The sequence below is a fragment of the Desmodus rotundus genome, chromosome 10, assembly GCF_022682495.2.
Source record: "Desmodus rotundus isolate HL8 chromosome 10, HLdesRot8A.1, whole genome shotgun sequence".
NCBI lineage: Eukaryota > Metazoa > Chordata > Mammalia > Chiroptera > Phyllostomidae > Desmodus > Desmodus rotundus.
In genome coordinates, this window is record NC_071396.1 from 37,518,690 (window position 1) to 37,542,418 (window position 23,729).

The 23,729-nt window shown below is 40.6% G+C and overlaps 1 protein-coding gene across 8 annotated transcripts in view; it reads right to left on the reverse strand.

The window, feature by feature from the left end:
• ZFAND6 (zinc finger AN1-type containing 6) overlaps positions 1-23,729 on the reverse strand; it is a 44,026-nt gene that overhangs the window by 14,883 nt on the left and 5,414 nt on the right. Inside the window, exon 1 of one of the 8 annotated variants that reach the window (XM_053912539.2) lies at positions 19,926-19,945. The exons of 4 other annotated variants lie outside the window; for them this stretch is intronic. The gene's annotated coding sequence lies outside the window, so the exon portion shown is untranslated. Of the gene's footprint in view, positions 1-14,824; positions 15,065-19,136; positions 19,242-19,925; positions 19,946-23,729 lie in introns of those variants that run through there. 3 more of the 8 variants (XM_045196474.3, XM_024561664.4, XM_045196476.3) reach the window with 3 other exon arrangements.

A 23,729-nucleotide genomic window follows, 5' to 3' on the forward strand; every position in this document is an offset into this window, starting at 1 on the left:
TTAAAATAAATTATTAAATATTCTGTCATTTGTCTCAACATTAATTTGTAGTATGAGGCATATCACTAGCTATAATCCACCTAAAGGAAAGCTCTGTAGGGTACCCAACAATCTGAGAGAACACAGAGGCTCTGAAATGAAAACTCGGGGTGGGGGTGGGGGCGGGAAGGGCCCCCCTGCTGTGAATCATGCAGGGCCAGCTCAAGGGGCAAAGACGGATTCTTTGGGGAAGGGAGTGCACACGAAAAACCCTTATTCTTTATGTATAAAACACAGGTATCCATATAATACATAAATAGACACACAGTATATCTGTAAAAATGAAATTTTACACAGGTGGGCATCTAATTAAAAACAAACTATTTAAAAAGGCTCCTGAGGAGGGCAATAAATAAAAGAGGACCCTCCAGCACCAACTATTCTACGCTGCCTATTAGTGATATTAAATGATGTAAGATAAGAATTACAGAAACTTTTCCCACTGGTTCTTGAGTGCATGGCTGGCAATCACATGTTCCCAGAAGAGATAAATATTCTATTTCTATTAAAATTGAAGTAAATAGCCCCAGATTAAAAGTACAAGATGACCACCAAGCCATTATATGTCACAATTCCTGCTTTTGAGTAAGATTAAAATTGAAAAACTGGCAACACTGGCGATTTCCCGAAGCCAAACTGCCCTGCACAGCAGCAAGTTAACAATGACTTTCAAAGTCAAGTGCTTTCTCACAGAAAAGACTATTATCCTGGCAGGTGACAAGCACGAGGGATGTCACAGCTTACTTGAAAGGGAAAAACAGGGGGCTCAACCTTATTTGTTCATCTTTAGGCCTCAAAATGCACCCGTCCAGGAAGACTCGGAGGACGAGTGAACCCCCAGGCTGCCGTAGTTTCTGTGCATGTGTAGTGCTAGGGCTGGGCCCTCGGCCTCCCAGCACCGCACCTTCTCCGCACGTGACACCGCATGCAGGGCCCATCGGGAGGGGAACGAGGAAACAGTTCCTGAACCGCTGCCCTGTGGGATTATAAAGCTACAAACCCAAGGAGGTAAAGAATAAGATTATCAGACAAACAAAAATTGATTAGCATGGTACCATTTTTTTAAAAGTCTATGAAATGCAGAGAATTCAGAAAATGTGCTTTCATCATCAAAACCGCAACCCTTTACCCCTATAGAGAGCACTACCCACCTTATTATGAGCCAAGAACTATGTTGTTTTATTTACATTATTTCGTTTAATTCCCTCCAGAATCCTTTGCTGTTGGTGCTGATATCCCATTTAAAAATGAGGAAGCTGGCACTCAAAGAGACTTTAACAACTTGCCCACAGCTACCTGTGCAGTGTAAGCAACTAGGTGTTTTCTTTTACCTACAGATGAAGATAATGACTTTCAAAGTCTGCCCTCTTACTTTGTGCACATCAATTTTTATTCTTGTTAAATATAATTTAAAATTTCACTTACTATTCAACCTGAAGATATCTTGCAGCTTTAATTAGCTTAACCAAGCTCTTGAGGAGATTTGTTTTTTCTTTAAGTCTTTTTACCTAAGAAATTCTCATTAGCATAAAAATTCAAGATCAAATATTTTAAGGCTGCAAAGGAAATTCAATATCCATTTTTAATTGGGGAATGTCACATAAAAATTCCAGATTTCCAGCTTCTCTTAAAAAACAGGAAGACCTTACAACAGTGGAGTCATCTTTCCAGAATTAAAACCCCTCAGCCAGAACCCCCTGCTAGAAACTGCACCTCCAACTCAAGGCCACCGCCACTTTCAGTCACCTGACTAATCAGCATCAGTCCCTACATCCTAGGTGACCCCTATGCCCTTTTCAGTCCAGGATCTTCACTACTAACTTCAGGAGAGGAAACAGTAACATATCAGGTTGAGCTGAACAAGAACAGACACTACACTCTGAACGCGCGCTTCAGGGAGCAGGTGGTAAGACACGCTTTCCCTCACTTCCTGCCTTTTTTAACCACGCAGAAGTGGCCAACCTTCTTTGCAACTGTTTTCATATGGCTTCCCCAAAAGAGAACAAATAAGGACTTATGGTACATCCTACTTTACTATTATTTTTTAATATAATCAGTCAAAACAGGAATACTGGTCTAGGTACAGGGGTTGAGATTACTGTTTCCTGGAGGCACATGATAGTTTCCCACAGTTCTGAGCATTTGACCCCCACCTACCACACGGGTAATATATGCACATTCTCGGGGCCAAGAACCTTTGCAGAGGGGACCAGTAAGTTCATGCAGCAAACATCAGGAAGTATGACTTGCTATAAAACGCTCGAAATGAATGCTGCTCATGCTGATAGAGACATAAGGACCTGGGTTAGGTCCCTATGGTACTGAGGATGCTGTGTGGTTCTCTCTGCATAGCAGTCCCTGGTCCCTATGTTGGGCTGGCTTTCCTGCTACTGCTTGGGCTGGAAGGCTAAAAGGCAGGAGAAATCTGGCTACCATAAAAAATAATAACACCTCTGGGTTACTACCTACCTATTCTATCCCAGCAAATGATTAATTCATCATTTCCAACACTCCAGGATATACAAAGAGACCCCCCAAGTCAAACATAAACCTCACCTTCCCGTTACTGCTCTAAGGAAACTCTTCATGCACTGGTATGCGTGACCTCACAAAAACGGGTCCCTGTACTTGCAGAGGAAGAAGATAGGCTTCAGAGGAACTAGGGCTGTGTTCCCACCTGCGATGGCCCTCGCGTGTTGCCTTTGGCCCACAACAGTCACACCAGGGCTGGCAAACTTTTCTGTGAATGACCACACAGTAAGTATTTTAGGCTCCACAGGCCAGGCAGGCTCTGCTCCAACCAGCTGACTCTGCTGGGGCCGCGCACAGGCAGCTACAGACAATAAACAAATGAGCAGCACAGCTGCTGGGTTCCAGTTAAGCTGTACTCATGGCCATGAAAGTCTGAATTTCATGCAATTTTCACATCATAAAGTGTCATTCTTTTGATCCCCCCCCAAAACAGTCTCAGCTCATGGGGCTGAGGCGCTCTAGATTGAACGGAGAGATGGCTGTGGTGTAAGATGTGGGCAGGCTGGGCAGACGTGGGACTCAAGCACAGTTACCTGTGGGATTCTCCCACCCAGAGCTGAGGGTAAATTTAAGTATTATTTGTTCTTGCAAAGTCTCATCTGTCTTATTACATGTGTGCTCGTCACCTGACGAGGGGAAAGGACAAGGAAAGGCAGGACGCACCCAAATCTGTGCGCCACGTGTGGTTTTTGGGGAGAGCTGAAGCTACAATGACAAAAGTGAGAGCACTGCTCTCCACACACTCCCCCCTCTGGTTAGCACACTGCTGCTTACTCACCAAGACTAAGCCAATCCACCGCGTCTTAACGATGATAAAACCCTTCAATAACTGAATCTGGAGGATGTCTGTACTGCAGAAACTGATCACTGTTCTGCCTGGTATGTTTTCCTTCGTCCTTTCTCTCAGCCATAACTCATTATTACGTCATCTTGTGATGTCGTCTTCCCTCCACGGAAGGGACCTCTGTGGCGCTGGGGTGCTGTCCATTCTGCTTGTCGACGCCTGAACTAGTGCGTGGCTCGTGGCAGACCTTCAGGACGTGTCGAATGCATGGATGCCACGGCCACCTTGCCAGCACTCACCCACGAGTGTGCAAGTATCCATGCCTAAGCAAGAACCTGGATCAGGCTCTTGTAAGAGAAAATGGGCCTGCGGTTGGAGACACTGAGGTCGCTGCCGGGCCTGCCAGCAGGGGTCTCGTGCTCCAAGATTTTCCATTCAGGCCACTCAGAGGGGCCACTCATTTAGCAATTTGCCTACTTCAGCATGCCAAACATAGTAATTTTATGAGTAAAACTAAGTTGTAGTCAATTTTATGTTCTCAAATGACCCCAGTTCCTTATCACATGCCTTAAGAATTAGACAGAGTTATCATCTGTACAAGGTGACTCATTATGTTTTGTAAAAAGGGGAAAAATCCACTCAAATTTTCCCGTTGGTTTCCATATTCCTGGACTTTCATTCACTTCAAAATGAGTAACGTACACTAGGATCTGCCTGTGTGAGAAGCATATACAAAGCCCATTTTCAGCCCCTCCTCTTTGGCCCTGAAAATGGTGTTATAATCCAACCACACACACTTTGTGATGCACCTCCCACCCGGCCCTTTAAGGGGTCTCCTCTCCTAAGGCAACACTCCAACGTAAGTTTCCAGCATTTACAGATTATGTAAATAATCCGTCTGTCTCCCTGATTTCTTCTGTTTAATATGGGCACCCTCTGAATTTCCACCTCTTCTGCTCCCCTGGTATTTTGTACAACACTTTTCATATAAATACCTGGCTTTACTATTTACCTTTATTTATTTATACAATGCTTTTATGTGCTGAGCACTGTTGTAAGCACTTTGTACAAATTAGCGGACCCTATCTCTACGACAGGGTAGCACTATCACCTGCCCCTTGCTTTTTAATCACTTACAGAAACTGAAGTCAGATGTGCCAATCATCGCCTCCTCGCTAAGGTTCCTGTTTAATATAATCTGCACTACCTATGGCTCTTGGCTCTGGCTGCCCAGTGCGTGCCGTGGGATAATACCGCCAGATGGGCTCAGGAGGCCAGGGTGAGAGCCTGAGCACAAGCGATCGGACGTGGGGGTGGGGAGGAGGTACAGCACCAGACATAAGAAGAAACCAAGGCTGTACACCTGCAATTCCATAAGATTTTTAATATATCTCCGTCCCCACGTCCCCTGGCCCCCCGTTTTCTTTCTTTAGTTAGAAATGGTTATCTGTTCCCATGTGCTCTGGTCCCTGACTAGAAACCAGTAAACAGTGAATTCTTTTGGAATACAAAAGCATGTTTGCACTTCCTGTTTCCCTCCTTAACATCTGCAATATTTCTAAACACACAGTGAGAGTGATTACGAGCGCTGCAGTACAGACTCCGCTCAGCTTCTAGCGGGACCATCCCAAAGGCGGTTCTCCTACAACAGCAGCACTAAGTGATGCCCAGTCCTTCCTAGAGAGAGCTCAGAGGAGCACACTGTTCATCCGCTGCCCCCCTGCAGAGGAGCTTCGAGACTGCAAAGCACCCTGGCCCAGCCGGGTGGGCCAGTTGGTTGGAGTGTCACCCCGTATATCACAAGGCTGCGGGTTCAATCCCATTGGCTGAGGAATGTATGGGAGGCAACCAATCGATGTTTCTCTCTCTCTCTCTCTCTCAAATCAATAAACATATCCTTGGATGAGGATTAAAAAAAATGAGAGTCGTCATCACTAAACAAGGAGACTGTAACACCTCTCCTTTGGAGCTACGGGTAGGTGGGAACTGGACAACCCTCGAGGCTTACGCGCTGCTGTGTATCTGCTGAGCAATCCAGAGGGGACAAAACTCGGCAAACTGACACCTTGAGCTTCCCACTACTGTTGACCGGAAGGGCACACGTCTCCTTCACTTCCGGCACGCGCCTCTGGCTGCTTTCATAAGCACATCCACACTCCGTGTATTTTCTCCCACGGTTTCTAAATGTCTTCTCGTTCCTGATCGTTAAGACAATGTTGATTTTTCTTCAGCCAACACATTTGTGATGTGAAAGAAAAAGCATATTCACCTTAATGCAAATAACATTCCTTCCAGTCCATGCCTCCCTAAATAGTAAGATTTTGTCATCTTTTACCTACACACTCATGATTTTGATAACTGCCAACGTCTTATATTTTAATCATCCCATCTCTATAACCACACATTCCTCCAAGAGGAGAAAAACATCCCATTAAGAGTCTCACTCCTAAATCTATAAAGAAAAAGACAAAACAAGAAAATTAGAGAAAAATCAGACACTCCCCACCAACCACCAACTGATGCTTAAGGTGTTAACTTTTAGTAAGAAAAAAAAAAGATAATTTTTCTTCTTCACTGCGTATCTATTATTTTGAAAGTGTTTTTAAAAACCTAAGTTTGTAAGCCTAAAAGATTTCCAACTGTATTTAGGGAACAAGAGCTCCTTTAATTTGAAGTATACGCTCTTTCTGATTAAAAAGAGCTATTTTTAAAGTCATTAATTATAACTTAAATTATTCCCAAGTGCAATTTTCTATATTAATACCTAACATCATATTCCCCAAAATATTTTTATGGTTGTTTGGTCAATATATTAATTTAAAAAGGCTGAAATTGACTGCAAGATAAACAGCAATCTAAGGAATTATCTTCTTTTGTATCACAATGAGATTAGTTATATGGATTCCACTGCTTAATATAATTCTGATAAAAAGATATCATAACTAATGATATTTAGTTTTTACGTGTTATTCTAAAAAATTCTTCATAAATAAAAAATCTACCACCCACTCCACCCTCAGTATTTTAAATCCTCAGTATCCTACCCACACACACATAAAACACACCTTAAAAAAACGTCTCATCATGCCAACTTGAGGTATCTTGAGCACTTGAGATTGAAAACGCTTCAGTTACTACACCCAGTTACCCAGGGTCATGGGCTTAAGTCTACTCACACAGCGGAGGCGGCTGAGCAAACGGCTGCCCTGTATCTTGAGACAGACATTAGCTTCCTGCCTTCCCTATATCCTCATAAGCAGCTACTTAAACTCTGAGTTTTATGCAAGAAAACATTTTAAAGCCTTCAGTGTTTTCCTGCAGCAGACTTCAGATTCATTCCTGTAACACATTTACCATGAAAATAGAGTTGAAACAGTTAAAATCGACTATGGACATTTAATTGTCTAAAATTTAAAGGAGTACTTTCACTATCACAGCTATCCAAAAAGGGTTGTTGAGGTACAATTAAGAAATAAAATCATTTCATTTGGTATTTGACACCAGTGCATAATACAAAAACAGATGACTTTAACATAGAGATTTGTCTTCACCTTGCCACAGGCTAGGGGAGCAAGGGCTAATTTTTATAGTCACATGCATGGAAAGCAAGTAAACTAGGTATTTTTCTGTTTTCCTAAGGTCTAGCTAATTTATTTAGCACAAACAGCTAATAACAATAAAGCAATAACTCTGACAGTCAATGGAGTGACCTCAGTGTCCCAGGAACACGTCCCCGGGACCTCCTGAGTGGGGAGGATGAATTCTCGGTCCTTCTGTGGTAGGAGGAGGAGCCATTTCTAATATTCAATGACTGGTTGAAACCCCACAGATTCGAATTCCTATAGCACTGTCATTCCCACAGGTCAATCAAGTGTTAGAAGGCTGTTCTGAAAAATAAAAATGCCTTCAATCAAAGTACCCTAGAATACCCAGACAACTACTTTTCTCCTACAAATACAATATTGGGCTCGATTTCTACAGTAAATTGTAGAAAAAAATTTAAGACTTCACAAACATAGTACACTTACTATTTACATTAACAACATGGTTTAAAATACCATGAAAAATAGCACCCAGACACTAGAATCCACAAGCTTTCCAAGTATCACCTAATGCTGAAATATTTATTGCACCTTTGCTATGCCCTCAAACATGACTGAAGGTTTCAGGGCTCATTCAAAATAATTCAAATGTTTATAATCTACTTACACTGTATATGAGTGATTTAAGAAAAAGATCAAGACCTCGTAAAAGTTGTAACTTTACAGAATAATTTTCACACAAGTTAAAGTTTTTGTCCAAGAGTCTGTGATTCAGTGGAACTTATTAAAACCTTGTGATTTTCACTGTATCAACCTTGCGCTGTAAAACAGAAGCATGCTCCCTGTGCAGTAATTAACATTTAATGAGCAATTCAAGTAAAATTATCAAAGAATGTTACAATTCTTTGTGGATCAAAGTTTCATGAGGAATAATATATAGTGAGTCTCAAAGTATCTCCCCACAAATTAGTTACTATCAAAGGAAAAACAGTAACTTTTAAGTGGAAGAATCTGGCAGACATATTAACCAAAAGATCAAAATTAGCATCACTGACAACCAGCCAAGTGGACATGCACCTCCTGATGTGAGGCACTCAGCAGCACACGTCACTGATGCAGCATTTCAGCCAAAACTACATTTCCTAGACTTGCTCACAAGGACATACTAGACAAACCCAAATTGAGAGAGGTTCTGTAAATAAGCACTCTGTCATTCTTCCAAAATGTCAATGCCATAAAAGACAAAGAAAAGCCAAGGAAACGTTCCTGAGTAAATGAGAACGGAGACCTAACAACTAAATGCACTGACTGATTCTGTGCCGGATCCTGGACCAGGAGGAAAACTGCAAAGAGCATCGCGGGGACAAGCGGAGAAATCTGAATGTGGCCGGTACCGCTACATTAGAGAACTCTACTACGTCCGTGTTAAATTTCCTTAATTCAGTAACTGAAATGTCCCTGAGAATATGAGAACGTCCTTATTCTTAGAAGTATACACCCACTAAGATTTTCATGGTAAAGGGACATGATCTTCAACTTACTCTCAAAAAGTTCTGGAAAAAATGGCATCAGAGAATGACTGAGCAAATGGGGCAAAATGTTAACAACTGGTGATCCTCACCAAGGGGTATGTGAAAAAAGTATTTGTATCATTAATGCAGCTTTCTATAAATTTTAAATTATTTCAAAATAAAACCTGAAAAAATAAACATCTGAACGTAAACATTCTAAGGACTCTGAATACCTAACAAGGGAACCGTACTTCCTATCTTACCTCCACACACTCAACGCCAATCCAACAGCGATCAAAACTGCTGTGTGATGATTTATTTGATGAATTCTAAGTAAACAGTGCTCGTGTTGCAAACATCCAATGTGAGGGCTACATGACGGCGTGTGACTCAGTGGCTCTGGGTCAAGGGCATGTCCGCCTCCTCCCTACCTTCTTTTCCACTGCAGTCCCCCATCCGCATTGCCGTTATTAAAGGAGAGAGAGAACGTTCTCTAACAGAACACCGCTGTTCTTCCACTGAGAACACAGCAGAAGAGGTGTCTTCTTGCTAAAAACTCCAAATTATGTTAATTTCTGGTTTTGCCAGGTAACAAAGCACAACCAAAGCAAGAGTTAATGAGTAATCAATAACATACAAGGAAAACAGTCAACAAAACTGGGTCATACCAATAAAAAGTCGCGGAAGGACACAGTCACTACAGGGCGCCTGGAGAGGGCGAGGCCCTGGCCCGCTTCCCACAGAGAGGCTAACGCACAAATGGATAATCCACAAGCACGCCAGTGGCACAAAACCACGAAATAAAGGCAGGACAGAGGGAGAGAAAACAGAGAGAGAACATGAGTGAAAGAAAATACGCAAGAGTTTTCTTTCTTCCCTACCGAAACTAAGCAGCGAAGCCTTACACTGAAACTGGAACAGAGGTCCCACTCCCAGGCATTATACACACGTCCACACAATGACTCGTACTCGATTTTCATAATGGCCTGATGTGAAGGGGCCAAGAACGGGACACAATCCACATATCCATGAGACAGTGAATGAATGAACAAACTGTGAAATATCCACACGATGAAATACTGTTCGGCAACAGAAACAAATGAACTGCTGACGAACTTGACACCCTGGGTGAATCTCCAAATTATTGCACTAAGTGAGAGAAGACAGATGCAAGAGGCCATATTATACGTGATTCAATTTATATGAAATCCTACAAAAAGCGACTACGACAGAGAGCAGACCCAGGGCCCAGTGCAGATCAACTCCGAAGGGACACGAGGAAGCTTTCTGGGGCGATGGGAGTGTTCCACATCATGCTTGTGTTAGTGTACTTGTCTTCACTAAGACTGCACACTTACAATTAGTACATTTCATTGTATGCAAATTTACCTCGATAAAGCTGAATAAAAACAATAAAATAGGAGCGGAAACGACCCTTTTGACATTTGACCTGTGCCAGGTGGAGGATACGCAATGCAAGTCTGAGTGATGCCCAGAGGAGCCATATGACTGATGAGCTCAAGTTTCTGCAAGTTACCGGTTTCCCACTAGTATTTTTTTATCTTAAAAAAATTTTCTAACTAATCATTCTCATTACTTATAAGCAGAAAAACAAACTTTCCCCTTTCTTATTTTCCCTCTACATGCATTTCTCACATCATTTCAACACCCTGAAAATGATTTCATACCTTGAACAATAACAATTGGATTGCTTTATAAATCACACATATTATTATTTTATAAAAAGCACAAAGCCATTAACTGCAGTTTGAACACGTTCGTCACCTAAAGTTATGTGATGTGGGGGGGAGCTTATAATTCTGACAAATTCTACTAAACATTACTTGCTAGTACTGGATTTTAAAGTGTGACTGACATTAAGGACTTTATTGCCTGTGGGCAAGAGCTACCTCCCAAGCAAAGGCCGCGCAGCTCATTCCTCTCACCAGGAACCACTTCAGATCCTTTCCTAGTTCTTTGGAAAATACAGAGAAAGCAATTTTTCCCACACTTCCTTGCTCAAAGTTATGTTACAAAATAATTCATGTTCTAAAGAGTTTTCAATTTTTGAGATGAGATCTTCCATTTTTTAAAGAAGGTCCTTCTCTTGAAAAGATCAGTCACCAGTGTTCAAATACAAAATCTACAGGGTAATTTGAGGCCAAGACTTCTTTACAGAACTTCAAAAAATTTAAAAGTATTTTTAAGAAAAATTATAATTAAAAAATTTTACTTATTTACTACAAAGTGAAAGTGCTCAAAATAGCCGTTTTTTTTTTTAAACTCTGAATTTACACAATTTTTATCAAAGCTGTCAAGATAAACTACTCCAAGGTAAACAGCAGGGCTGCAAGGAATAGGACAGCCTAACACACAGGTCTGGCCTCGGTGAATTAGGTGGAGCTCCTTTTCCCACATCTCTTACCTGTCAGAAATCTGAATGAATTAAAATGTTACTATCCACCTAATAAAAATTTTAATACTGAATAACTCATACATTTTCAATACCATGTTCAGTTTATTATACTGTTCGTTGAGGACACAGTTGATTTTTCTTTAAGGTATCCAACCACCATCAAATCATTTTTCCCCTATAAATAAATGCTCTTGCATTTGTCCAGGGTAACAGTTATCTTGCAGAGAAATGCCATCTGTTGCAAGTGGGATAGATATACATGCAAAAAACTAAGTGCAAAACATCACTTCTCAGAAGCAGGGTACATGCGAGTACACACGCCGCTTTCCTGGGCGAAGGGAGGCATGTCACCTTGTAGCCCCGACTTCGGGAGCCATCTGCTTGCTCAGCACCGTATGTCTGGTACCTGGCACCCCTGCAGAGAACAGGCACCCTAAGTTTATACAGAGCTCTAGCCAGTCAAATGTTTATATAATGAATTAACATGTGACTTGCATTTATCCATGTCACAAAAACAAACCCTGAACCCCTAGTAAATCACTCTCATCACCTAAGTAAAAATCAAATTAGCAGTTTTACCAATCTTTAATTTTAAGATTAATCAGGGCATACTTTAACAGTGTGGGACATACGAATCCAGTTTAAATGAACTCCTTTCCTCCTCCCAGGCCATTACACAGCCAGAAGGAGATTAATCTACACAACCTAAAAATAGTGCGCAGATGACAAGTCCGTGTTTACGACTTTCTAATTTCTACTACATTCTCTTCGAGAATTTAAATGGCACCCACAGGTCATTTAAAAATGGCATAACAAAGACTGTATATAAGTACAACTGAAGGAGTCTCTTTTTCACACCATTAAGACATCCCACATGTCTATTTTCATTACTTCTAATGCTGAAAAAACTAGTAATTTGACACATTTTCAAGCCTCCCTTAATTAGGGAAAAGAAGTTGAAGCACATTAGCTCTAAAACGCCTTAAGACTCAGCACCAAAACCTGCACTGATCAGGTTTCAACATTATGTAGCAGCGACTTTCACACTTGTTTCATCTGATGGTGTACATAAACTAATTACTAAAATTCTGTGGCACGTCAAAAAATATATTTTGCCGATCTGGCCAATAAATAGGAATAATTTAGATTCATACACATCGGACTGCTATTGTTGTGTTGGCTGTTGTCATTTTTAAAAAACGTTTTATTGATTTCAGAGTGAGAGGAAGGGGAGAGAAGCAGAGAGAGAGACATGGATCAGCTGCCTCCTGCACACGCCCCCACCAGGGATGGACCGCAGCCTTTGGTGTACCAAACAACACTCCAGCCAGCGGGGCCCCAACGGAGCCACTGGGCAGGCCAGGGCTGTTGTCATTTGTTTACTTAACAATCTAAGGGAATAGAGGTCCGTGCCCCTGACTAAACAGTCAGGTACTGCATGTTTTAAAAGTCCTTGTGGCGTTGGCGCACCGGGTGAAGATCGCTGCTACTCAGAGATCACCTTGGCAATTTCAGGCTCCTGTGTCTGTGGTACCTGACTCATACCGCCTGGCAGGCCTACGTCAGCCATTCCAAAAAGCGCTTCTCTTCTGTCTCTATGTGTAGTTGCAGAACACAAAATAAACTGTTAGGCACCATACTCTTTGAAGCCACTTAGCATTCAGGGGAAAATTGTTTCCACTTCATCAACAATGTGGCCTATTTATTTACTGTTCTCCTTCTTTACTGGTCTTAAATCTGCTGGATGAGAGCCAACTAGCTCCAACATTGGCCTCAATATGTTTTATTGCTAGGAAGTTAAAGTCCCAACAACCGGGCTTTAAATTAGCCAGAGCCAAAGACCAAAGAGAATCTCACTCAAAATTTCAAAGCATAAGCAAGTTTAAAAAGTCAGAGTCTTCCTGCATTGATGGCCACCCACGGATTTCCCTATATAGCCTTTCCGTCAGTGTTTCTCAAGTACGTGGATTAACAGAATCAGAAAATTGCTCATTCCTATGTCCTACTTCACACCTATTGAATCAACTTCTGCAGGCTGAGTCCAAGGAGAAGCGTGCTCCAGCAAGTTCCTAAGGGATTCTCAGGTCAAGTTTGAGAACAACTACCTTAGATATCTACCGGAACATATTACTTTAACACATAACACATTAAGTACATATTTACAGGTAAAAGAAAAATGGTTTCAAATTAGTACAGACGTGATGATTTTAAAACAATTTAGGTCAACTAAAATTAGGTCAAAAGAAACCTCTCAAAAAAAACAATGGTTCCCCGCTATAAACTTTGGAAAACCACTACTTACAATGTTAGCAAGTGCTTTCGGCTGGCCAGAGGTACAGAAACACGGCCAGTACCAACCACAGTAGCTGGCAGGGAACAAGCGGTTTTACCTCGTCACCTTGTCGGCATTGCGTGCTTACGACAACTGCAATGAGGGGGGTCTCAACACAGGGATCGGCCACTCAGATTTGGGGGCAAGAGAGTGAGTAGCTACCAAGATTGACATTCGCCGAAAAGATAATTATATGTTGTAAGCAATTATCTAAAAAATTGAGAAAAATGATTTTGTATTAATGAAAACCAAGTAATAGTCTTTTCAAATTATATATTATTGTTATAACATTTAAAACCTATTAAATACATTGTTATTTTGTACTTTTATTATTTTAAAAAACAGCAAAAGATTACTTGAATAATAAAATATGCTACATTAAACATCTGAGAGGAGTATGGCATTTTCTGCCTCTAAAATGCTTTAATGATTAAAACCAACCAAAAATCCCCACAAATTCTGCTTTTATAATGGGAAAGCATGGATTTTATTAAAAGTGTAAAATTGCGTTAACTCCTGACTATATGTAAGAATTCAACCCTTTCAAAGAAGACAATATTCACCTATATTTTCAAAAGTTCAATCCACTTGATCTTTTCCTTTTACCACCAACATGCTTTCAAAGCTATTGATAAAAAAGGCTTTTTTTTTTTGCCTTAAAATATGTTAGAGGGGGATAGTGGAGAGAAATAAAGAAATATAGAATTTGAAAAACATTCCAGCCCTGGCTGGTGTGGCTCAGTGGATTGAGTGCTGGCCTGTGAACCAAAGGGTCGCTGGTTCGATTCCCAGTCAGGGCACATGCCTAGGTTGCGGGCCAGGTCCCCATTAGCGGGTGCATAAGAGGCAACCACACATTGATGTTTCTCTCCCCCTGTTTTTCTCTCCCTTTCCTCTCTAAAAAATAAGTAAAATATTTTTTAAAAAATCCAAATCAACTATTTCTAAGTTTACCTCATTTTTCTAGATGGGATTAGCTGCAGCATTTTCCTTTTTTGATGATATATTTGATGTGAAAAAATGTGTGTGGCCTGTTTTCCTACCTGTAAGTCATCCAGTAGCTTATTGTCTTGTGTTCACAGGTAGATGCTGCACGCATCTGGATGCAAAAATGGACACAAGGTCCAGGTTAACTGCTACTGAAGGAGGCAGCAGCCTTTCAAACAACAGCTCAGAAAAAGTGCTTTCACACTGTGCCCACCCTTCCTCTTACACAGCTTGGTCTCAAGCCTGTATTGAATGTAAGCACTTCAACAGCTCTGTAATTCAAAACTGACCACAAATGGAAAACTACCTTTATTTTCCCTATGTCTCTGTCTTTTATTGTCTTATTTTATTTTCTTATATTCTGCACATTCTAAAATGTCTCTCTCTTTTGAGATGTTCCAGAAGATTGTCAAAAATGTTTACCTTAAAGCACTTCTAGAGTTAGGTAAAAAGTTTTCATTTCAGCATGCCCGAGATGGAGGAACGGCATGGCATGGAGTAGAATGGGGAAGAAGCTGGAGGCACAGCAGGGCCAGCTTAGGAAGCCACATGGGTGCAGAGAAAGGGCTTTGGCCAAGTTCAGTTCATCGTGTGGGCCCACCTATCAGCTAAGGCAACCTTGGACCATTACTCAGCCTTTCTAAAATGTCTCACTTGTTAAATAAAGGTAATAATACTTACCTCTTTTATGGCTCTTTGGGTACTGCCTCAGAGAATGTTTATCACAGAAGTAGTTGGTATTATTATTCACCCTAGGTAGTTAAGAAGGGTCAGGCCCTGGCTGGTGTGGCTCAGTGGATTGAGTGCCGGCCAGCGAACCCAAGGGTCACTGGTTCAATTCCCAGTCAGGGCACATGCCTGGGTTGTGGGCCAGGTCCCCAGGTGAGGGTGTTCGAGAGGCAACTGAGCGATGTATTTCTCACATACTGAAATAAGTAAAATCTTTAAAAAAATGAAAAATAAATTTGTTAAAAGAATTCAGAAAGAACTGTAAACAGAGAAAGACAGACTTGATTACACAGTGAAGAGCGTGTCACAGAGAGCCGAGACTGGAAGTGAAGATCCATTAGAAGGTTGTTTCAGGAATCTAAATGAGAAACCATAGTGTGGCCTGTCCCGAGATGAAGGGAAAAAAGTGTATGGATTCTAGAGATACTACAGATTTAAAATGGACAGGAAGCTGCGGGTACATGGGGGTGAAGGAGAAGGGAGACCAGAATGCCCCAGGATCCGGCTCCGATGGCTGTGCCACCCACTGGCTTCGACAGGAGGGGAAAGGGTCTGAGAGCGACTGCTGGGACGACAAAACAGGCAGTTAGGGCTAGACAGCTTGAGTTCAGTGTTGGTGTGGAAGAAACACTGCTAAGCTGGATGAACATGGGTTGTAAGTGCAAACAAAGAATCTGGATTTAAGACACAGATCTTGCAACCATTAACATACACAGAACACAGGGAACTGAAGATTACCCAAGAGGTATAGTGAGGACAGTGTGAAGGTCCAAACCCTACAAAAGTCCAACACTTAGAGGCTCCAGTGAGGAAACGTCTGCAGAGGGCAAACAGCACAGACAGGAGGTGGCCCAGGCAGTGTCACCGGACTAACGAGGAGTTTTGAAAAGGAGAAAGTGATCCACAATGGAATCAGCCCCCAGAACATTTCCTGACTTCTACAAAGAACCCGTACAGGACACACACCGAAAACTGTCAAGTCCCCCTAGGACAGAGAACAGGGAGACCTTGGAGCTACTGCGCCACTGGTTCCAGGTTGTTTCAGTTTACCAACGTATGGCCCGCCAAAAACTTTCCTTTTGTTACTAGAAAAAAAATCAGTGCATTCCTCTCGAAAAGAGACTGACAAGAGAGGGTTTAAATGCATTCATTATCCCCTCTAGACCGCTCTCTCTCCATTCTAAAAGAATACAGCAGAGCTATCACTGGCCTCAATGTCACCACATGTAAAGAGCTTTCTCCTTCCTCTAGAACACTGGCTTCTACCATCTGGAGGAAACGTCTACACAAAAAGGAAGTACTGGGTACCCGGGCCTGTCAACCGGAGCCCCTTACCGTGGAGCTGCAGCAGAGAGACGAGGAAGACGGTCATTGCTCAGAGTGCCAGGGTTCCCAAGGAGGTGAACCTTTACTTGGGTCCCATCAAAATGTGGTAATCGATAGCCAAGCTTGAAATGACTTCTACTGAAATTGTTACATGTATAATTACCTTCATCTCTATCTGGCAGGAGTAAAATTAATCTTTTAAGAAGAGAATTAAATACATTTCCTCAAATGCAGAACAAAGGAAATATTCATGACACAAATATTTAAGCATCAACAAAAATTTTTAAATATTCAAGTGAATATCATTCTAGTCATGAATAAAGTATTTATCTGTATAAATTCTAACACATCTAGCAAATTTAAATGCATAGAAGATATATTTCATAAGAATTTTTTCACTAATTAAAAGTGATGAGTTTTAAGGTTTTCTTTTCTATTCCATTTAAATAAGAAAACCAAAGTGTCTAGAAAATCAAACTTTTCAGGAACGACAAGCAAAATACACATTAAAAAAAATCTTTCCCCCGAAACACACAAAATAACCAACACACCAATATTAGCTCTGAAAGTTAGATACACTGTTATCAGTAAGTTTTTAAAAAGTACAGATAATAAGTTAAATTATTTAAATTGCAAAATGAGCTAGACAAATTCAAGACCACACATGCTCAACTACTGGTTGCATCAATGAACTAGAGCTTAACCCAGGACTTACCATTGCCCCCCGTTTTTAAATTACATTAGTATTTTTAATTGTCCTGATTGTGGCTTTAAAACAAGTCTTAAAGTTTGTTCTGGAAGAGTAAGTAGTTGACACGTTCACAACCGGGACAGTCACAGCCCACTGTGGCTCACAGCCTGGCTGGCGAGTGCGCGTCAGCAGCAGGCACAGCCAGACAAAGCCTGTTCTTAAAGCCAAACAGCACCAGCCTGTGCGGGACCACCGTGTGTGGAGCCATCTTACCTGTATTTGAACACCTGTGAAATACTAGGAAGGCACTGATACACCACTTCTAAATCCTAAGTATCTACATTTTATTTTAAAAAATCAGAAATGCACAAATAGCAATAAAAGCTTCTTTTAATATCTGTTCAGACACAGGTAATGTTACCTGGCACTGTTCCAGCCCCTACTCTAAAAATGTTTCCGAGATAGTTTCTTGCAAGAAAATATTTCCTCTGGTGTGTGCTTACCAGAAGCACGTACTCAGGAAACCTGGTCTGAACCATGATGCCAGTGTGAAATATTAAGCCTTGTATTCACGGATAGCAATGTACATAATAAGTGAAATACCCAACAAGAATGTAATCATTCATTTAAATGGGTAAAAATTTTCCCAATTTCCTTCAGATGATTTTAATGTCCAGGAAATAGATTTAGATCCATCTACACATTGGAAAGAGAAATGTAAAGTAGGTTATTAGTTTAGGCAAAACTAATCATTAAGTCAGAGGGCTTCTGAGGCACACTTTAACAGAACCCAGGAGGGGCCGCCACCACAGACATTTTGAAGCACGCCCCACTGCTGGCACAGAAACCGGTATGAAGTTTCTGTATCCTTTGATCTAGGTAAGCCCACTCCCGAGGATCTTCCCAAAGCACATAAATCATAAAAAAAACCCCAACAAACAAACAGGAAGATATTTAAAAATTTACACAGAAGTCTGCTCAAAACAATGCCATTTTAAATGGTGAAAAACTAGGAACAATCTAAATATAAAACAGGCAAAAACCTAGGTAAAATAAGGTCCCACTAACGCAAGAATTACATAGCAAAAGAAATTAAAAATAATTTTAACAGCAGATGACAGATACACTGTAGTAAAAAATCTGCACTTCTTCACAATTATGGGAAAACCATGGCAGGGTAGAGACGGGAAGAGGAAAAAAAATACGACCACATAATAATCTTGTGGGTACATGGGTAACTTTTCTTAGTTTTATTTTTATTACATTATTTAGGCAATAGAGCAGGAAAGTATTAATTTAAAAAACTGCATGATCTGGAAGCAGCAGCATAGCAAATACAAGAATCACTCTGGATGAAATGCTTAGCTGGCATTTGGGCTGATTAAGCAAATAAACTTTTATACCTTAATTTCCATGAAATCAAAGAACAATAGAAAGAAAGTACCTCTAAAGAAAACTTCTGGGACTGAAACATAATATAATTATGTCCTAAGTAAGAAATGTCAACAGATTTATAGATGCCTTTCAAAAAAAGTTTTGGTAGCCTCCTTGTAGGTCTTAGAAATATATATCCATTCACTTCCTGCTTCAAAAGGGTGTTAATTACTTATCTACACATTTGAAATAAATAAAGTTTGAATGAAGGAGAAAGCAGTTTTACCTTGTCTTATATGTCAATATTCTTTTTTAAAAAAGAGCTAAAATTATGAGTATATTAAAAATGCCAACACACTGCTAAATTTAAAATATACTTAAGTTAAAAGGGGGTGTGTGCAGGGGGTAAAAAAGAAAATTAAACAACTGGCATTTCAATTCTTAAAAAACAAAACAAAACAAAAGTTTACGCCTACCAACATCTATCTGTCTTTTAGCAACTTAACACCCTAAGTTTAAGGAAAAATGGCAATATCAAATCCACCTCAACATGTCATTTATGGAAACTAAGAAATGGCTCTCAAACACCCCATCCAAGAGCAGAGCCTGTTACTGGAGAGGATTTTGATTCAAACATTTTTTAAATGACACTCAGATTCTGAACTAAAAATAATTATACAAGAAAGCCAAGTTTGATTCGCTGAACACCTATTTCCTGTCCAAACAGCCCTTTTGTTCTGCTTCCCTGCTTAATTTTAATTTTCAGTTTGCATCAGAAAACGGCAACAATGACAAAACCTGGCAGACACAGAAACATAAAGGAGCAAAAGTGTAAAAGTAAGGATCGTTAGAAGATGAGAACAAAAATCCTACCAACAAAACCTCCACAATTTTCTGTTTGCTTCACCTCAGATTAACTTCACTTGAAGCTGTACCCAAAGCAACCAAACCTGAACGTCAAGCTCCACCTTCTCAGATGCTAGTGGTTGAAGAGCAGAATCTCCTCCCTCTAAGTGAAACTGGCCGTTGTGATTGGATACAGCTAATATCCATTATTTTAAAGAACTTTTCCTCGCTAGCAGGTTAGGTTAAACGCACTGAACCCCCCCCCCCCCCAAGCTGGTTTCTTAAAGTAACAGTAGCTAACGTTTCACTTTTCCCATTCTATGGTATTTGCTTACTCTTTTGTTTGGGTAAAAATAAACAAATGTACAGCAGTGAAAAATGTCACAGAAGAAGCTTTAGTTTGTGGTTCAGTGACCAGCTGTTTAGAATACAACGCTTTTAAACCTAACTCATATGATATTCTTACAAAGCCATGAAGGTGAAGTTATGCTTCATAGAGATATACCCCCTTTTCAAGAGAGTTCATATTTTGCTTGAAAATTTTAGAACAGCAATAGAAAACCCATAGCAACATTTTGCTTGGAGGAACAAGAGAGTATTTTCTTTAAGACTTAAGAAGACCGTAATTAAGTGAAAATATATAGCGCTTAAATACTGAATGCAAAACATGAATTTCTAAGCTACCTATCAAACTCACTTATACTTACATTCTCAGGATAGCTAGAGTAGAGTTTTCAGTGGCATCAAAACTGACATTCGTACTTAAAAGTGAAGAAAAAGGAGACAGAAATATTATTTTTCTAGTAGCTGACTTACAGGTCCGATGATGTGTGCTTTGCCAAGGCAAAGACTCACGCACAGCAAACGGGCATCTATAAAAGGAAAGGCAACTTGTTCTCATGACATGTTCTCGTAAAAAGTGTAGGATGGCTTAAGTTGCTTTCTTTTAATGTTGCTTTTAAAAATAAGAGTGGATATTATTATGCACCCTACTTAATACTTTAAGGTGGCATGGGCACCCTAAGATGCAGCTAAAGGGTATGTATACTCCCCTTAAAATACTAAATTATATTAAATGTTATTTCTACTACAGAGTTTTCTAAAGAGATTATATGGACACTCTGATTTTTAAACAAAAAGACCTGTCACTTTACACATCACTAAGTCTGCTATATTTTTACTATGTGTTCATTTAATTAGAACTGTTATGTTTTAAACTCCGACATTAACTGACTGAATAACATTTACTTTGTTCAGTAAAGTATAATTTTCACCTCTAACAAAAATTCTGACTGATTTATAAAAACAAATTCAAAATTAAAGCAAATCAGAATGGCTCTTCTTAAAATACACTTTAAGTTTATATAAAGAAATTTTAATTTAACCCTGGCTGGTGTAGCTCAGTGGATTGAGTATGGGCTGCGAACCAAAGCGTCACCGGTTCGATTCCCCTGGTCAGGGCACATGCCTGGATTGTGGGCCAGGTCCCCAGTGGGGGCATGTGACAGGCAACAACACATTGATGTTTCTCTCCCTCTCTTTCTCCCTCCCTTCCCCTCTCTCTAAATAGATATAAAAATCTTTATAAAAATTATTTTTTAAAAAAGAATTTTTAATTTCAATTTAGTTTTCAAAGCTCTAAATCTTACCTTTTTCCTCAAAGAAAATTCATATATTAGAACACAAAGCCAACAAGCTTGTTTCACCTACAAAGAGGAGCCTTTGGAAGAAAATGAAAATTCACATAATTGCAACTAGACATGAACACGGAGCAACGCCCTGCAGGAGCTCACACAGCCGCATGGTCTATTACGCCTGTTAAGTGGACGAACTGAAAGAGCCGATTCAGAGGCCCAGTTCCAAGACCCCTTGCAAAGGTTCACGGCTTTGAATGCCCAGCACTTCTGGAGTCAAGCTCAGGTTTTCTCCCCGCTGTGTGGACACTTGCAAAACAACACAGGAAGGAGAAGCACAGGAGCAAACAACAGATAGAACACACAATTTGAGCTGCAGCATGAAACTTGAGAAAATAGGTTTTACATGGCTCAAATTTTACAGGGTTATAGAAAAAGGGATGGCAAGTATTTAAATCTTAAAATCTGGCAAGCATAAAATTAGTGGACAGTGATGGGAACCAAATAAACTTCTGCTCTGACACAATTTTTCACTTCAAAGTTAACTATTTGTATAAAACAGACACATATTGCAAACACTAATACGTCAGCAAGACCACTCTCAGTCTGTAACCAACAGAAGAGAGATGCGGATTCAGCTATTCCACACTGCTCAAAGATACCCAGGATCGCCCTGAAAGAAGTTCAAGGTGACAAATATCATCTCAGATGGCTTACCGGTTAGAATTAAGGGTACTGTATTCTGCTTCTAAATCAGTAGCAGGAGAAAGCAGCAAACAAAAAATAAAAGGAAAGCAGTATCACGACCCAGATTATTTTCCTATGAAACAATATTGCTGCGCAGGAACACAGCGTCTGCAAAGACTCCCTGAGTGTGACAACATCCCTTTCTGAACATCAAGTATTCAAAGGACTCACTGTGTTCTCTTTGTGGGAGCTCAGAGGTTTCCCAAGCCTATTGCCTAAAAACTATGTAGAAGAGAACAAGGTGTTGAACCACTTGGTCTCACTGCACTCTGATTTAAAAGGCTTTGCGGAAAGAATCGACACCTAGACTATTGGGAATCGCTGCCTGGACAAAGAGAGCAGAGTGAAAACTTCCTGAGAATTTTATAGGACTGAGAATAGCTCAAACTGTTCTTCCTGCAACAGAAATGCACCTTGGCATCATCCCTAGGCACCCACGAGTGGTTTACACAGATAAAAGGACCAGGCCCGGCCACTGGCAAAACATGGCTGGGGTCACTAAGGATCAAGTCTGAAAACCACCAACTAGTGGACAAATTAATTTTTACAAATATTCCCCTGACAAACACACACTGCCTACAAAAGTGAGGTATGTATTTGAGTCTGCAATTCCTGAGAGATGCGTCTTCTAACTCATGAAGGGGAAGAAACACAAGGTAAATGCAGAAGGAGGGGAGGGGTGGTAATAGCCCACTCAGCAAAATACTAAACACCAAGGGAACAAAAGGAAATCAAAAGCCCGTCCGAAAGAAGGGGTCTCTTTCCATGAGACAGTAAAGCACTTTCAGTCTGAAGGGTCAGCACAACAGACGTAAATTAAAAAGAAACAGGGATTCACAATACTGAAACCAAAGGACAGGAAGGGAAAAGGCACCATGACGCTCAACTCTGAAGACGTAAGAGTCGCACATTTCCAGGTGCCACACAACACGCTGAAGTAAACTGCTAGACGTGAAAAAAACGGCAGGAAACAAACCGGCAGACTTTAAGTTCCCCCCCTCCTTACTGGCCTAAGCTATAAAAACGAGACGAATGACCCACACTGTTTAATGAGGTTAATTTTTTACACAGCTATCAAAAGAAAAGCTTCTTTTCTCAATAGAAAATTTTTTAAAGTTATAGTCACAAGCCAACAATTTTGAAAAGTGAAAATTGAAAAGGGAACATTCTCTGATCACTCTGAGTGTTCTCTTTCAGTAACACTGGAAGTTAACAAAAAAGCTTATTTGTTCATCCAACCTCTCGAACACCTACTCCGCGCTGCGCACCACCAGCTGCGGGGGGTGCCACGCTGAACTTTCCCCACCACGGGACAGACTTGTGGTCTAGTCCGAACAGTGCTGTCCGACAGACATAATGGGAACTACATGCAATTTTCTATTTTGTAGCAGCCACATTAAAACCTTAAACAGTTAAATTAATTGTAATATTTTATTTAACACAAAACATAAAATAGCATTACTTCAATATGTAATCAATATCTCGTATCTCAATTCAGACTTGCCATGTTTCGAGTCAGATGTGGTTACTTAAATTTAAATAAAATACGTAGTTCTTAGCCGTATGGTTATTTATAAATTAAGATGCATTTTCATCATTGCAAAAGACCCTCCCTCTGCTGTCCAACAGAACAGCCACTGGCCCCCTATGGTTACTAAGTACCTGAAATATGGCTGGTGAGACTGAGGATCTACATTTTTAGTATTACTTAATTTCAATTAATTTAAATAGTCATAAATGGCTGGTACCTATCCGACTGGAAAGTACAGCTCTAGAGGAAGAAACAGACACTAAAACAAACTGGCACGTTTAATGAACTGCAGTTACGAGCGTTTACAGAAGAAAACCCCCACGTGAAATGAAGACAGACAGGACTTCACCTCTTTGCCAGCATCAAGGGAGGATTCTTCAAGGAAACCACAAGTAAACAGGGATAGTATATGAAAAGGTATTTTTATTAGGTGGGGGGAAACAGAAAATACAGTAAGATAAGTGAAGGAAAGAGCCAAAATCATTGACCTGTAGGAGACTGCTCTCAACAGAATCTAAATGGGACAGGAAGGCAGAGAAGCGGGCGCAGAGGACGACTCAGGTAACAGAAGTCTCCCAAGTCTTTTGCAAGAAAGCTTGTCCTCCTCGTTCAGTAGACTCTGTCCCTCCGGTCCACTGAACCCTACAGCAGGCCGAGCACTCCCATCCCCTCCGTGCCGGCAGCAGCTCCCTTGCCGGGGACGCTTCC